General features: G+C 44.3%; 1 long non-coding RNA gene across 1 annotated transcript in view; it reads left to right on the top strand.

The window, feature by feature from the left end:
* The window catches only part of LOC144930909 (uncharacterized), a 52,577-nt gene that overhangs the window by 22,337 nt on the left and 15,886 nt on the right, over positions 1-14,354 (top strand). Inside the window, exon 2 of the long non-coding RNA XR_013636390.1 lies at positions 2,609-2,798. This is a non-coding gene — a long non-coding RNA (uncharacterized LOC144930909). The remainder of the gene's footprint in view (positions 1-2,608; positions 2,799-14,354) is intronic.

Genomic DNA, 14,354 nt, shown 5'->3' on the forward strand with positions numbered 1-14,354 from the left:
CCTTGTCCCAATCCCCAGCATACCTGAAAACTAGCTCATGAGCCTCTGATTGCTTAAGCATTTAATTTTTATTTCCATCACAATCCCTGCTGAAAGCAGGGAAGTCAGTGCTATTCAGGATTACTCTAATTCTTCTGAATAATAGTGTTAGCAGCTAGTACTAGCCTATCCAAAGGGGGCAGGGAGACAGGGTGTGGACCCTTCGCCACTGTAGCAGTACTGGCATAGGTGGGGTTGGAGGGTGCAGGTTACACCCATGAAAGGGTGCAGAGCTGCTTCTCCAGCATTCCCTCTACCAGAAAATGCTATAAAGAGCAACTGCTGAATCCGCTGGAATTCCTCATGAGTTCCCACAGCGGCATGCGCCATCCTTATGCCTCCCACAATGCGAGCTAGCTCTGAAATGCCGGGTGAAATCCTGGCACCATTTTAAAGTTAATGGGGATGGGATTTCACCCACCATCTCTACAGTAATATAAATCTTTCCAATTATGGTCTGTCTCTTCTTTATAGGTAATAAGTAAAAAGAGGGTAAACATTTCTTTTCCATCTGCAGAACAATATTAGGATGGTACATGGGAGAAAATGCATTTACCCATCACTATAAAGCAAAGGAAGGCATGAAACAGTCTGCCACTGTTCACTAGTCCCTCCCTGGTGCATCGTTCTTTTAGCAAGTTTCTTACTGTAAATGTAATGATTATCAAACCCTGTGAATTATACCATCCACAGCAGAACGTCTGGCAGAATATTCTCCTGGAGGGAATGAGAATTCTTTGGTCCCAAATTTACAAAATAACAGAATTGTAATGAATGTGTTCGATCATTTGGACACTTTTTTATCCGTGCACAAAGAAACAGCATGTATTTCTGAGTAGATGAACCGGATTCACCATGCATTTCTAAGTTTGAGTTTATGGGCTTGCTCAGTGCAATTCATTTTATCGATGCTGATTTAATAGAATCACAGTAAAAATCTGAGCTACAAACATGTAGATGTCTCTCTTAAACAGAATCAGGCTGAAAAACAAAAAGAAATGTGAAAAAACTACCTAGATCTTAGAATGTTACATGAAGTTAGAGGAGGCAGCTTCTCTGCCTCTCTTCCTCCGGTAACATGGGAGAAAATTGATCTAAGTGCTTGTTGAGTGTTGGTTGATAAGGTCAAAGGTTAAACAAGACTTCATGGAGCTCTGGGATCATGCTCCTTCCTGCAGAGAAAGGGGGAAAGCCTAGAGTGCTTAGCCCAGATTTCCTCTTGTGATAACCTCTGATCCTTCACTTTTTTCTTATGGGCTAACTGACATACAATAGTGTCTTTTTTACTTCAGTGGTTCAGTTCACACGCAGCACAAGCAAGCGGTGCATTCAGGTAATGGAAACATGAGCTCCACTGATATGCTTATGCAATATTTACAGACAACAACTTTCCTCTCACTTGTTTTCAAATATTTGGCTCTAGAATTGAGAGAGATGAGGTAACTCAGATATCTCAATTATGGGGCTGTAGTAGCTCTGGGAAATGACCAGTATTATTTGATGGAGGCTGGAGCAGGCAGATTTGATTTTGGATTAGCAGATGATTGAATCGTATAAAAAGACTAACTTGGCTGCCGTTATATTTTATGTGAATTTCCCGCACCTGAAAGGTGCCAGCTTGACCTCCCTGGAGACTGCAGTGCTCTGCCTATGGAGATATCATTGGACAATGGCACTGCAAATTTGTCTCTGCTACTTTATCCATGACCAACTCTGGCCATGGAAGATGTGCAGCCAGCTCTGTTTTCTTGGCTTCTCTGCTCAGTTTGCCACTGATGTTGCTAATTAGTGTTGATTGTCATGTGTACACACGTCCACTGGGAACTTGATGGAGGCCACCAAACTCATTTCACATAAGTCATCAACCAATCATCCGATGGCAACAACTGCCGGTCATAAGACCTGAGCTGAATTTGAACCAGTAGCATTATATTCTTTTTATACTATGTTCCGTTTAGTAAAAGATTTTTGATGCTAGGAGTCAATTAAAATATATAGTGGTATAGATAGGAAAAGTATTTTTCCTTTTAGAAAGTAAGGAATGAGAAGAATGATAGTAGCTTAACCAGTTTTTCACATCTTGTGTCCTAGATTATATCATTAAGAAAAAGGAATAGATATTTTATTCAGAGGATAACTTGTACAGAGTTCACCTCCAGACTCAAACTCTGTGCTCTGGGTGCATTACCAAAATGGATTTGATTTAATCTGTAAAATACAAACCTCGTGTGTCCCTGGCTGGCACGGGTGATGCTTATACCTGGCTCTTATAGGGTGCTTTTCATCAGTAGAGCTTAAACGGCTTTTCAGTGTCATCATCCCTATTTTACAAATGGGGAAACTGAGTCGGGGTGAAGTGACTTGCCCAAGGCCAAGCAGGCCTGTGTCAGAGCCAGGAACCCAGGTCTCCTGAATCCTGCTCTATGCTCTAATCACTAGATCACATTGCTTCCTGTTTTAATAATAATGCTATAGATATGCTTGTATGTATACTGTAGCACCATTCTCACTTACTGTATATTAGTTGTTGAGTGTTGTTTACAACCTCTCTTCTGGTTGCTTTTCTTAGGATGCTTATGCTTCTTGTGAAAGCCAATTACACACAGACCACAAAACACTACAGTCCCTTTGGTTGAGATATCTAGAAGCCTCAGAAATAGGATGTGAATCTGTAAGCTTTGTTCCTTGGAAGGAACTGTGTTCATCAGCACACTTTGATCAGCACTTGATTGCACAACAGAAGACAAAGGAAGAATGAGGTCAGTTGCTTTAAAAGAATTACATATTAACTTTTTAATTTGTCACCATCTAAATGTGGGTTTAACTTTAACTAGAACAGGTTATGCAATGTGCAGAACTGAATGTATGTTCCACGAAAGCCTATTGCTAAAGAGACACCAGTACATTGTGTTGAACTCCCATGCAAAACTATGGCCAAAATAAGCAGGCTTGTGAGTTCTTTTACTAGGCACTTTTCTACAGTGTTGGACACTTCTTTTGCTTTTAACTTCCATCTCTTTCTTGCTTGTAAGCTGCACATTCACTGCAGTCCATGCTACAGGTTACTGTCCCCCAATGATGAGTAATTGCAAGATGAAACGTTTCAGAGTAGCAGCTGTGTTAGTCTGTATTCGCAAAAAGAAAAGGAGGACTTGTGGCACCTTAGAGACTAACCAATTTATTTGAGCATAAGCTTTTGTGAGCTACAGCTCACTTCATTGGATACATTCAGTGGAAAATACAGTGGGGAGATTTATATACACAGAGAACATGAAACAATGGGTGTTACCATACACACTGTAACCAGAGTGATCACTTAAGGTGAGCTATTACCAGCAGGAGAGGGGGGGGGATGGGGAGGGCTGGGAATCCTTTTGTAGTGATAATCAAGGTGGGCCATTTCCAACAGTTGACAGGAACATCTGAGGAACAGTGGCGGGGAATAAACATGGGGAAATAGTTTTACTTTGTGTAATGACCCATCCACTCCCAATCTCTATTCAAGCCTGTTAATTGTATCCAGTTTGTAAATTCATTCCAATTCAGCAGTCTCTCGTTGGAGTTTGTTTTTGAAGTTTTTTTTGTTGAAGAATTGCAACTTTTAGGTCTGTAATCGAGTGACCAGAGAGATTGAATTGTTCTCCAACTGGTTTTTGAATGTTCTAATTCTTGATGTCTGATTTGTGTCAGCCCCCAACTAAAACCTCTCCAACGCATCATCAAGGATCTACAACCTATCCTGAAGGATGACCCATCACTCTCACAGATCTTGGGAGACAGGCCAGTCCTTGCTTACGGACAGGCCCCCAACCTGAAGCAAATGCTCACCAGCAACCACACACCCCACGACAGAACCACTAACCCAAGAACATATGCTTGCAACAAAGCCGCTGCCAACCGTGTCCACATGTCTATTCAGGGGACACCATCATAGGACCTAATCACATCAGCCACACTATCAGAGGCTCGTTCACCCGCACATCTACCACTGTGATATATGCCATCATGTGCCAGCAATGGCCCTCTGTCATGTACATTGGTCAAACTGGACAGTCTCTACGTAAAAGAATAAATGGACACAAATCAGACGTCAAGAATTATAACATTCAAAAACCAGTCAGAGAACAATTCAATCTCTCTGGTCACTCGATTACAGACCTAAAAGTGGCACTTCCTCAACAAAAAAACTTCAAAAACAGACTCCAAGGAGAGACTGCTGAATTGGAATTAATTTGCAAACTGGATACAATTAACTTAGGCTTGAATAGAGACTGGGAGTGGATGGGTCATTACACAAAGTAAAACTATTTCCCCATGTTTATTCCCCCCCACTGTTCCTCAGATGTTCTTGTCAACTGCTGGGAATGGCCCACCTTGATTATTACTACAAAAGGATTCCCAGCCCTCCCCATCCTCCCCCGCCCCCCCCCCCCCCGCTCTCCTGCTGGTAATAGCTCACCTTAAGTGATCACTCTGGTTACAGTGTGTATGGTAACACCCATTGTTTCATGTTCTCTGTGTATATAAATATCCCCATTGTACTTTCCACTGAATGCATCTGATGAAGTGAGCTGTAGTTCACGAAAGCTTATGTTCAAATAAATTTGCTAGTCTCTAAGGTGCCACAAGTGCTCCTTTTCGCAAGATGAAAGAGTTCTAGGCTTGCCAATCTAGCCTGGGAAAGCTCCTCTCGCTTTATAATCTCTGGTCCTTGTGCATGCGTCTCTCCTGTTGAAGTGGATGGGAGTTTTGTATATGGAAGCACAGTAAGATCCAGCCCTAAGTGCTGTGATTATACTGTGTATAAGCATGCTTGACAGAGAAAGGGGGATATGTAGTGAATTCATTTTTATGCCATAGTCCAGGTTGCATTTTCTGATCACATGCAATGTCCTAGAAAATAAGTGATTCCACTTGGATTTCTTACAATACTGTCTTATTATCAAATTGTTACATATTGAGTTTTACAAGTGGTCCTTTCTTTCTCATAAAAACAGGCCTATGTTAAATGAATGAAATCCCCTTAATGGAGATCAGGGCGCTATTGTAGCAGGCACTGTACAAAAGGTGCTTTCTGTTCTGATGGGTTTTTATAATCTAAATGGACGAAGGGAGGGGAAGGAGGCCACAGAGCGATGAAATGACTTGCCTGTTATTAGTGGCAGAGCCAGGATTCAAACCCAGGTTTCCTGAGTCTCAAGCCCCACTGCCCATCTAACTTCTGTGGCAGTTTTGCTATTAGAAAGCATGGGGAATCTGAAATTTTCCAAGCTAGTTCTTTCAGTTGTACTGTGATATGTGAGCTGAGTGGGTTTCTCTTGGGGAATATCGTTCAAGTGGCAGCCTGTACTGAGACAGGGTAAAAGCCCTACACACTGAATGGGAATTCTAGAAAAAAAATCTGCCACCATTTCAGAAGCCTTTCAATTTATATATATATATAATTCTTAACTAAATGTTTCCTAGGCATCTTAAGGGCAAATCCTAAAGTTCTCTGGAATGATCTGCAAAGACTCAAAGTAGCAGGATCTATGTGTTTATGTATGATAAGGGGACTAACCTGTGGGAAAATCCTGTAAGGGGAAATGTCTACACCTTTGTACTTTGTGGAAGTGACAACCATTGCACGAGTCTATGTAGAGGGGCAGCCAATGTCCCCTTTGAATGGGAGCATGAGCACAGGATCCTTTTACAGTGCAAAGTGTCACTGCTCGTGGCAGAAGCAGTTGGCCCCATCCATTACTTCCTCCTCTCTTTTAACATGAGTTGGGGCTGAGGATTTCTTTCCTTAATGCTACTGCGTTGTAGCTTCATTTCAAATGAACAAAGCCATCTTACTTTTGCTTTTCTCGTGAGTTCAGGAGTGGACCTTAGTGTACACTAACAAAATGCTAGAGCTTTTGTTTAAAGAGACATGACTGATTTCTTTCTATCCTCCATACACACTGGAAATCCCCTTTAACCGGAATTCCAATAAATGTCTTGTTGTTGGAAACATTCTTTCAAAAAGTTGTAATCACTTTGAAATCTCTATAATAGACCATTACATCATAGAGAGCGATAAACAGCATTTATTCACCACGGGCATTAAGGGACTCGGCATAGTTTGGACAGAGTGATGCGTGGGTGAGTGTGCTGTCTTTAATTTTTAAAAATAGTTGAGGGAGGCACCAGAACTCAATTAGGAGAACCTGTTTACTAAAACTTTTTGCCTGTGCACCATACCAAGTTTGCAAGTGACTTTTGGATGCCCAATTTGAGACACCTTTAAAAGACCCTGATTTATCAGAGAGTGCTGAGCACTCACACTTGAAAATGGGCCCCCTTACAGTGTCTCAGATTGGGCACCCAAAATCACTTGTGCCTTTTGAAAGTTTGAGGCCAGTATACGCCCCACTTTTCTCCAACAAAATTATTTAGGTACTAATCCATTCTTGTGTTGGTTTAGCCTTCATTAATGAATGTGTGTATAATTACTCATCTGAGCATGATCCTGTTCTTTTTCCAAAGGTCTCTTGACTAGTGCTGCCCTCTCTAACTGCCTAACATCAAAGCATTGAGTCAGAACATCAGAGGAGAGTCAGGTGGCTTCCCCCCCTCGCCGTTCCACTTACAAGATTTCTCACTTTCTCTTTCTTTCTCAGTTTCATTTACTTGGTCTATGGAGACAAGGAGCTGCAGAAAGCCGCATAGTATTTCATGTGAAAACACAATTATACTTTTTAAACAGACTGATATTTTTGTCTTCCTGAAGAAGGCCAGATGGCTGGAGTTGCAGTAAAGAATCTGATAAGCAAAAGTCTGAGTTACAGAAAGTGTGGCTAATTCATATTATCATTAAGGATGAGATCTATCTTCCATTCTAATCTTCCTTTCTTTTCCTCCAGTTGCTCATAACTCTGTCATACTAGTTCATTTTGGGCTGAAATTTTCCTTGCTTGTGTGTCAGGTCAAAGGTTAAGCGTTCTGGAAAACATTAGCGGAATCAGGTCAGTTGTTCTTGTTCTATATGGGGGAGGGCAGAGGGAAATATTCAGTCAGGAAACTTTGCACATGTATAGTTGAGACTCCAAAGGCAAAAATATCACTCTTGGCTTATTTTGCAAAGATCATTGAGATCTGCAGCCAAGTTGGAAGAAAATCAGGTCAGTAGTTTTTTCTTTAAAGTTATGAGCACATAAGTATGGCAGATGTTGTGATCCTACCTCTCCTATTGAACTCACCCTGCAAGTAAGAGTTGTATCACCGCATAGAAATGCGGAGTAAGTTTTTTATGCACTAACATGTAAGCGAGGTTGTTATGAGCCTCTGGCTGGGTGGAGTCAGGGGCAGACATGGGAGATCTGCGAGAAATCCTACAAACAGCGAGGTTTAGGGAGAAATCTTTGAATGAGATTCATGTTGGCTTTACCTATAAAGCCGGGGGGGGTGGGGTGGGAAAGGAACTTTGGGGCTTTGAGTAGCAGGTGTTTAGTATTGGGAGCAGTGGGGTAGTACCACTTGCTCACGTGTTGCATCAGGGGATACATCCTCCTGCAAAAAGGAGTGACAATGTGAGAGGTCCTAAAACAGATCTAAAATTCTCAAACTACATTTTTTTAAGTTTTTTTTTCACTAAACAAATTCTGTACGACTTTTTTTTTCCAAATTGCTTTTTAGAAATTGCTTACTATTTTCAACCAGCTCTAGTTATGAGGCATCTGCCTTTTAAGGGTGGGAATTCTAGGGTGTATAATCCAGAGGGACTGATAGAGGATATTGTCCTGGGATGGGGGGAGGTTGTGACTAATCATGTGACCAAGAGCCAGGCTGGCTAGGGCAGCATTGGATGGGGGTAGAGGGGGTTATCTAAGGCAGCTCCATTGCACAATCAGGATGCTATGCTGGGGAAAGCAGGCTGTTTGAGTCTCTTTCCCACAAGTGACTGAAGAGGGAGGGAGGGTGGGTGGAGACTATGAATAACCCTGTTCCTTAGGAAAATCGGTGGCAAACTTTTTCAAACCTAGCAATTGATCACTTTAGATTTTCAAGGATCTCTTTGCAAGGAGTGGTGTTAGGATCTAATTTCTTAAAAATGAAAGTTGTAATCAACTCTGACATTTCAAGGATTCCAAAGTAAGAGAGGCCTGTGGTTGAGCTTTGTAAAGACTAGCTCTGACCCTGCACATAGTACAGTGCTGAATGGGGGGAGGCAAAAACTTCCTGATCCCAGAAATGATTGCTCCACCACCTGAAATGTGAGATTAATTTCACTGATGTTTAGTATGCATGCCTGTAAACGTATGGAAGGCCAAAAGTCAGATGGAACTATATAGTAAAAAGCATACACTGCGACACCAGGTTAGGACGATGCCGTAGAAATAGTGCGTAAAAGCAGAGGAAATTGAAAAAGGTGCGAACATGAGCTCTGGAGGAGATGCTGATTGTACTGAGCAAAGTGTTTTGAAATCCTCTAATATGAGAGGATCCTAATAACTTCCTGCTATGAGGTGCTTGGACTTCTGCTCTGGTTATCCTTTTAGTCATGGCTTCTCAATGACCAGAGGCTTGCTCACATTTCTTCACTACCTTTATTGTAGTGAGGAGGAGAAGCCCACGTTAAGATGCTTTCCACGTACTTGTATCTGGCAACTAGGAAGAAGCAGTCCTGATGATGGAGACTGATGCAATGCACTTGGACAATGTGAGGGGGAAAAGGTGGTAAAGAAATGAAGAAGCTGACATACAACATATTTGCTTTTGACTTTCTGACCTAATGCAACATCAATCACTAGGTCAGTTAGCAGTCACCCATGGAATGGAGGAGTAATCATTGAAATCAGTGTCTTGCCAGTGAGGATTTTGCCCCGTGTATTCACATGTGCAAAAAGTCTTCTTTACTAGTGACTTGTCGATACTTGCAGTAGCATAATTATCAGTAGCGGTATTCGTAAAGCATCAACAGGGAACTCAGTACTGTACGAGACCGATGCTAAGCCAGACCCTGCCCCAAATGTACATTTGGGAAGGAAAATAACAAATCCCTCTGAGACACTTACCATAGTGATGAGTTATCTGAGCATCTGGTCACATTGTATAAACTGACAATGTGGGATGCTAAGAACGTACTGTCTTTTCAGTACACAGATAGATGGAGATTGTGGTTTTGTAAGGTGGGCAGGGCATCGTGAAGAGTTAGGCCTTACCTTTCTTCTTGGAGGTTAACTACTCCATCATTATTATAATTTATTATAACATCTAGGAGCCCTCATCACAAAACAGGACTCCATTGTGCTAGGCGCTGTACAGTCACAACACAAAAGGATAGCCCCTGTCACAAGGATACAGGCAGGGAGTACAAAGAAACAATGAGACAATTGGTCAGCATAACAGGCAGCTCATCAGCAGCCTAACCATTACTAAGATTTGTGTGGACCCTATGGCCTGAAGCCATAGGGAGTAGACCTTACTGTGGACATCCGTTGGTGAAATGGGAAAAGAGCAGCCCAGATTTGCTTGAGCGCTCCACAGGGGACAGTGCTATCTGATGGCATTGGTTACAGAGCAAGGGGCTGGCTATACTGGAAAGTCAGGTCAACCCAGCTACATCATTCAGGGGTATGAAAAATTCATACCCCTCAGACATTAAGCCCACCTGAGTCCCAGCGCAGACAGCACTAGGTTGATGGAAGAATTCTTCCAGTGACCCAGCTACCACCTCCAAAGGGGGTGGATTTACTACAGCGTCGGAAGATCCCTTTGGAAACACGACAGTGGCACAGCTGTAGTGCTTCTAGTGTAGACAACCTGAATGGACCAGGCCTCATGTGCATTTGTTCTGTGATGCTGTGGGCATCTTGGTTAAAATACAATTATGTTTTGAGTTTGCGGGCAATGAAATGAAATGAAGGGACAAGAAAGGAACACCTAATGTGCCTGGGGTCACCCTGACTGAGATTGCAGTCCGGCCCGGTTGGGTAAGGGAGCCTGGATAGAGTTAAAAGTAGAGAAGGGCAGGATGGTGGGTGGGGTGGGGGAAAGAAGACTGCTGGCACTGGGAGTGCCATTCTGGTGGTAAGGATTCACTTTAGGGTCCTGAATATCACCGATCCCTCTCTAAATAGCTGAGCCCAGCCAAGCCAGCTATAAAACGGCCTGGGTAGAGACCGTCGAATCATGGAAGTCAACAAATGCCTATGCAGGTGGTGTCGGAGAGAAGGCTTTGGATTCTTTGACCGTGGGATGGTGCTCTAAGAAGGAGGAGTGCTAGGCAGAGACGGGTTCCACCTAACGAAGAGAGGGAAGAGCATCTTCGCAAGCAGGCTGGCTAACCTAGTGAGGAGGGCTTTAAATGAGGTTCACCGGGGGAAGGAGACCAAAGCCCTGAGGTAAGTGCGGAAGTGGGATACCAGGAGGAGGCACGAGCAGGAGCGCGTGAGAGGGGAGGGCTCCTGCCTCACACTGAGAAAGGGGCGATCAGCAGGTTACTTCAAGTGCCTATATACAAATGCACGAAGCCTGGGAAGCAAGCAGGGAGAACTGGAAGTTCTGGCACAGTCAAGGAATTATGATGTGATTGGAATAGCAGAGACTTGGTGGGATAACTCACATGACTGGAGTACTGTCATGGATGGATATAAGCTGTTCAGGAAGGACTGCTTCCTGACAGCTTTGGGGGGGGGAGGAGGGATAGCTCAGTGGTTTGAGCTTTGGCCTGCTAAACCCAGGGTTGTGAGTTCAATCCTTGAGGGGGCCATTTAGGGATATGGGGCAAAAATTGGGGATTGGTCCTGCTTTGAGCAGGGGGTTGGACTAGATGACCTCCTGAGGTCCCTTCCAACCCTGATATTCTATGACAGGAAGGGCAGAAAAGGTGGGGGAGTTGCACTGTATGTAAGAGAGCAGTATGACTGCTCAGAGCTCAAGTATGAAACTGCAGAAAAACCTGAGAGTCTCTGGATTAAGTTTAGAAGTGTGAGCAACAAGGGTGATGTCATGGTGGGAGTCTACTATAGATCACCAGACCAGGGGGATGAGGTGGACGAGGCTTTCTTCCAACAACTCGCAGAAGTTACTAGATCGCAGGCCCTGGTTCTCATGAGAGACTTCAATCACCCTGATATCTGCTGGGAGAGCAATACAGCAGTGCACAGGCAATCCAGGAAGTTTATGGAAAATGTAGGGGACAATTTCCTGGTGCAAGTGCTGGAGGAACCAACTAGGGGCAGAGCTCTTCTTGACCTGCTGCTCACAAACCAGGAAGAATTAGTAGGGGAAGCAAAAGTGGATGGGAACCTGGGAGGCAGTGACCATGAAATGGTCGAGTTCAGGATCCTAACACAAGGAAGAAAGGAGAGCAGCAGAATACAGACCCTGGACTTCAGAAAAGCAGACTTTGACTCCCTCAGGGAACTGATGGGCAAGATCCCCTGGGAGAATAACATGAGGGGGAAAGGAGTCCAGGAGAGCTGGCTGTATTTTAAAGAATCCTTATTGAGGTTACAGGGACAAACCATCCTGATGTGTAGAAAGAATAGTAAATATGGCAGGCGACCAGCTTGGCTTAACAGTGAAATCCTTGCTGATCTTAAACACAAAAAAGAAGCTTACAAGAAGTGGAAGATTGGACAAATGACCAGGGATGAGTATAAAAATATTGCTCAGGCATGCAGGAGTGAAATCAGGAGGGCCAATTCACACCTGGAGTTGCAGCTAGCAAGAGATGTTAAAAGTAACAAGAAGGGTTTCTTCAGATATGTTGGCAACAAGAAGAAAGTCAAGGAAAGTGTGAGCCCCTTACTGAATGAGGGAGGCAACCTAGTGACAGAGGATGTGGAAAAAGCTAATGTATTCAATGCTTTCTTTACAAACAAGGTCAGCTCCCAGACTACTGCACTGGGCAGCACAGCATGGGGAGGAGTTGACCAACCCTCTGTGGAGAAAGAAGTGGTTTGGGTCTATTTAGAAAAGCTGGACGAGCACAAGTCCATGGGGCTGGATGCGCTGCATCCGAGAGTGCTAAAGGAGTTGGCAGATGTGATTGCAGAGCCATTGGCCGTTATCTTTGAAAACTCATGGCGATGCAGGGAGGTCCCGGATGACTGAAAAAAGGCTAATGTAGTGCCCATCTTTAAAAAAGGGAAGAAGGAGGATCCTGGGAACTACAGGCCAGTCAGCCTCACCTCAGTCCCTGGAAAAATCATGGAGCAGGTCCTCAAGGAATCAATTCTGAAGCACTTAAAGGAGAGGAAAGTGATCAGGAACAGTCAGCATGGATTCACCATGGGCAAGTCATGCCTGACTAATCTAATTGCCTTCTATGACGAGATAACTGGCTCTGTGGATGAAGGGAAAGCAGTGGACGTGTTGTTCCTTGACTTTAGCAAAGCTTTTAACACTGTCTCCCACAGTATTCTCGCCAGCAAGTTAAAGAAGTATGGGCTGGATGAATGGACTATAAGGTGGATAGAAAGCTGGCTAGATTGTCGGGCTCAATGGGTAGTGATCAATGGCTCCATGTCTAGTTGGCAGCCGGTATCAAGTGGAGTGCCCCAGGGGTCAGTCCTGGGGCTGGTTTTGTTCAATATCTTCATAAATGATCTGGAGGATGGTGTGGATTGCACCCTCAGCAAATTTGCAGACAACACTAAACTGGGAGGAGTGGTAGATACGCTGGAGGGTAGGGATAGGATACAGAGGGACCTAGACAAATTGGAGGATTGGGCCAAAAGAAATCTGATGAGGTTCAACAAGGACAAGTGCAGAGTCCTGCACTTAGGACGGAAGAATCCCATGCACCGCTACAGACTAGGGACCGAATGGCTAGGCAGCAGTTCTGCAGAAAAGGACCTAGGGGTTACAGTGGACGAGAAGTTGGATATGAGTCAACAGTGTGCCCTTGTTGCCAAGAAGGCCAATGGCATTTTGGGATGTATAAGAAGGGGCATTGCCAGTAGATCGAGGGACATGATTGTTCCCCTCTATTCGACATTGGTGAGGCCTCATCTGGAGTACTGTGTCCAGTTTTGGGCCCCACACTACAAGAAGGATGTGGAAAAATTGGAAAGTGTCCAGCGGAGGGCAACAAAAATGATTAGGGGACTGGAACACAAGACTTATGAGGAGAGGCTGAGGGAACTGGGGATGTTTAGTCTTCAGAAGAGAAGAATGAGAGGGGATTTGATAGCTGCTTTCAACTACCTGAAAGGGGGTTCCAAAGAGGTTCTGCTAGACTGTTCTCAGTGGTAGCAGATGACAGAACAAGGAGTAATGGTCTCAAGTTGCGGTGGGGGAGATTTAGGTTGGATATTAGGAAAACTTTTTCACTATGAGGGTGGAATGCTGGAATGCGTTACCTAGGGAGGTGGTGGAATCTCCTTCCCTAGAAGTTTTTAAGGTCAGGCTTGACAAAGCCCTGGCTGGGATGATTTCGGCAGGGATCGGTCCTGCTTTGAGCAGGGGGTTGGACTAGATGACCTCCTGAGGTCCCTTCCAACCCTGGTATTCATTGATTCTATGAAAACCGTGGACCGCGAGGAGCTGAGTTGGCTTGGACTGAAGTTGTGGAGACAGCACCAGGGATCAGGTGTCCTGGAACATTTGGTACAATGGGGGTGCTGAGAGCTACTGAACCAAACTGTAATCCCTGTATATAATGGGAACCACTTCAGCAGCAACCCCCAGACCGCTAGTTCCAGCACCTATGGCAGGGATTTTGGTGTGGGCCTCCCTACCCAGCAATTAAAGCTGAAATCACTTCAGCTGGATCAGACAGCAGAGTCCCCAGTCACCACTTGACCTGCCAGAATCCTTGGACTCCAGAAAGCCAGAACAACCAATTGTGATTGGGGGAGCAAGGAAGTGGTTAGAATGTGTTAGTCACTCAAGTACCAGTAAGACTGAGCTTGGGGCTATAGTTAATTAAGACACTTCCATAGGGTGGGAGTCTTACCTAATATCGTTAATTTGTTGGTTGCTGGCTTTTCCAAATTTGTTCTGTTTGTCCTATCTGCCCCCTCCCCTCCAGTCAACTTCTGTTTTAAATCTCTGGACTCTGTGCTTGTGAGTGAGGTGGCACTGCCCCCCCAGGGTGCAGTCTATCATTTCCCAGGTTTCTGGGTGAGGGCTCGAGCCTGTGTTAGTCTTTAGAGTGACCCCCTCGAAAACTGAAGCCAGCTCTTTTAGCTGCTGACAACAGCTGACAGAAGAGTTACATTTTGTCATGGGGAAGGAGACATTTTTTGAAGGGGGAATTTGAAGGGGGATAATGAGGTAGCTTTGTGGATGTTTATGGGGAGTGCCTCCCGAGTGTGAAGGGCAGCACGGGAGGAAGCATG

The sequence above is a fragment of the Lepidochelys kempii genome, chromosome 1, assembly GCF_965140285.1.
Source record: "Lepidochelys kempii isolate rLepKem1 chromosome 1, rLepKem1.hap1, whole genome shotgun sequence".
Taxonomy (NCBI): Eukaryota; Metazoa; Chordata; order Testudines; family Cheloniidae; genus Lepidochelys; species Lepidochelys kempii.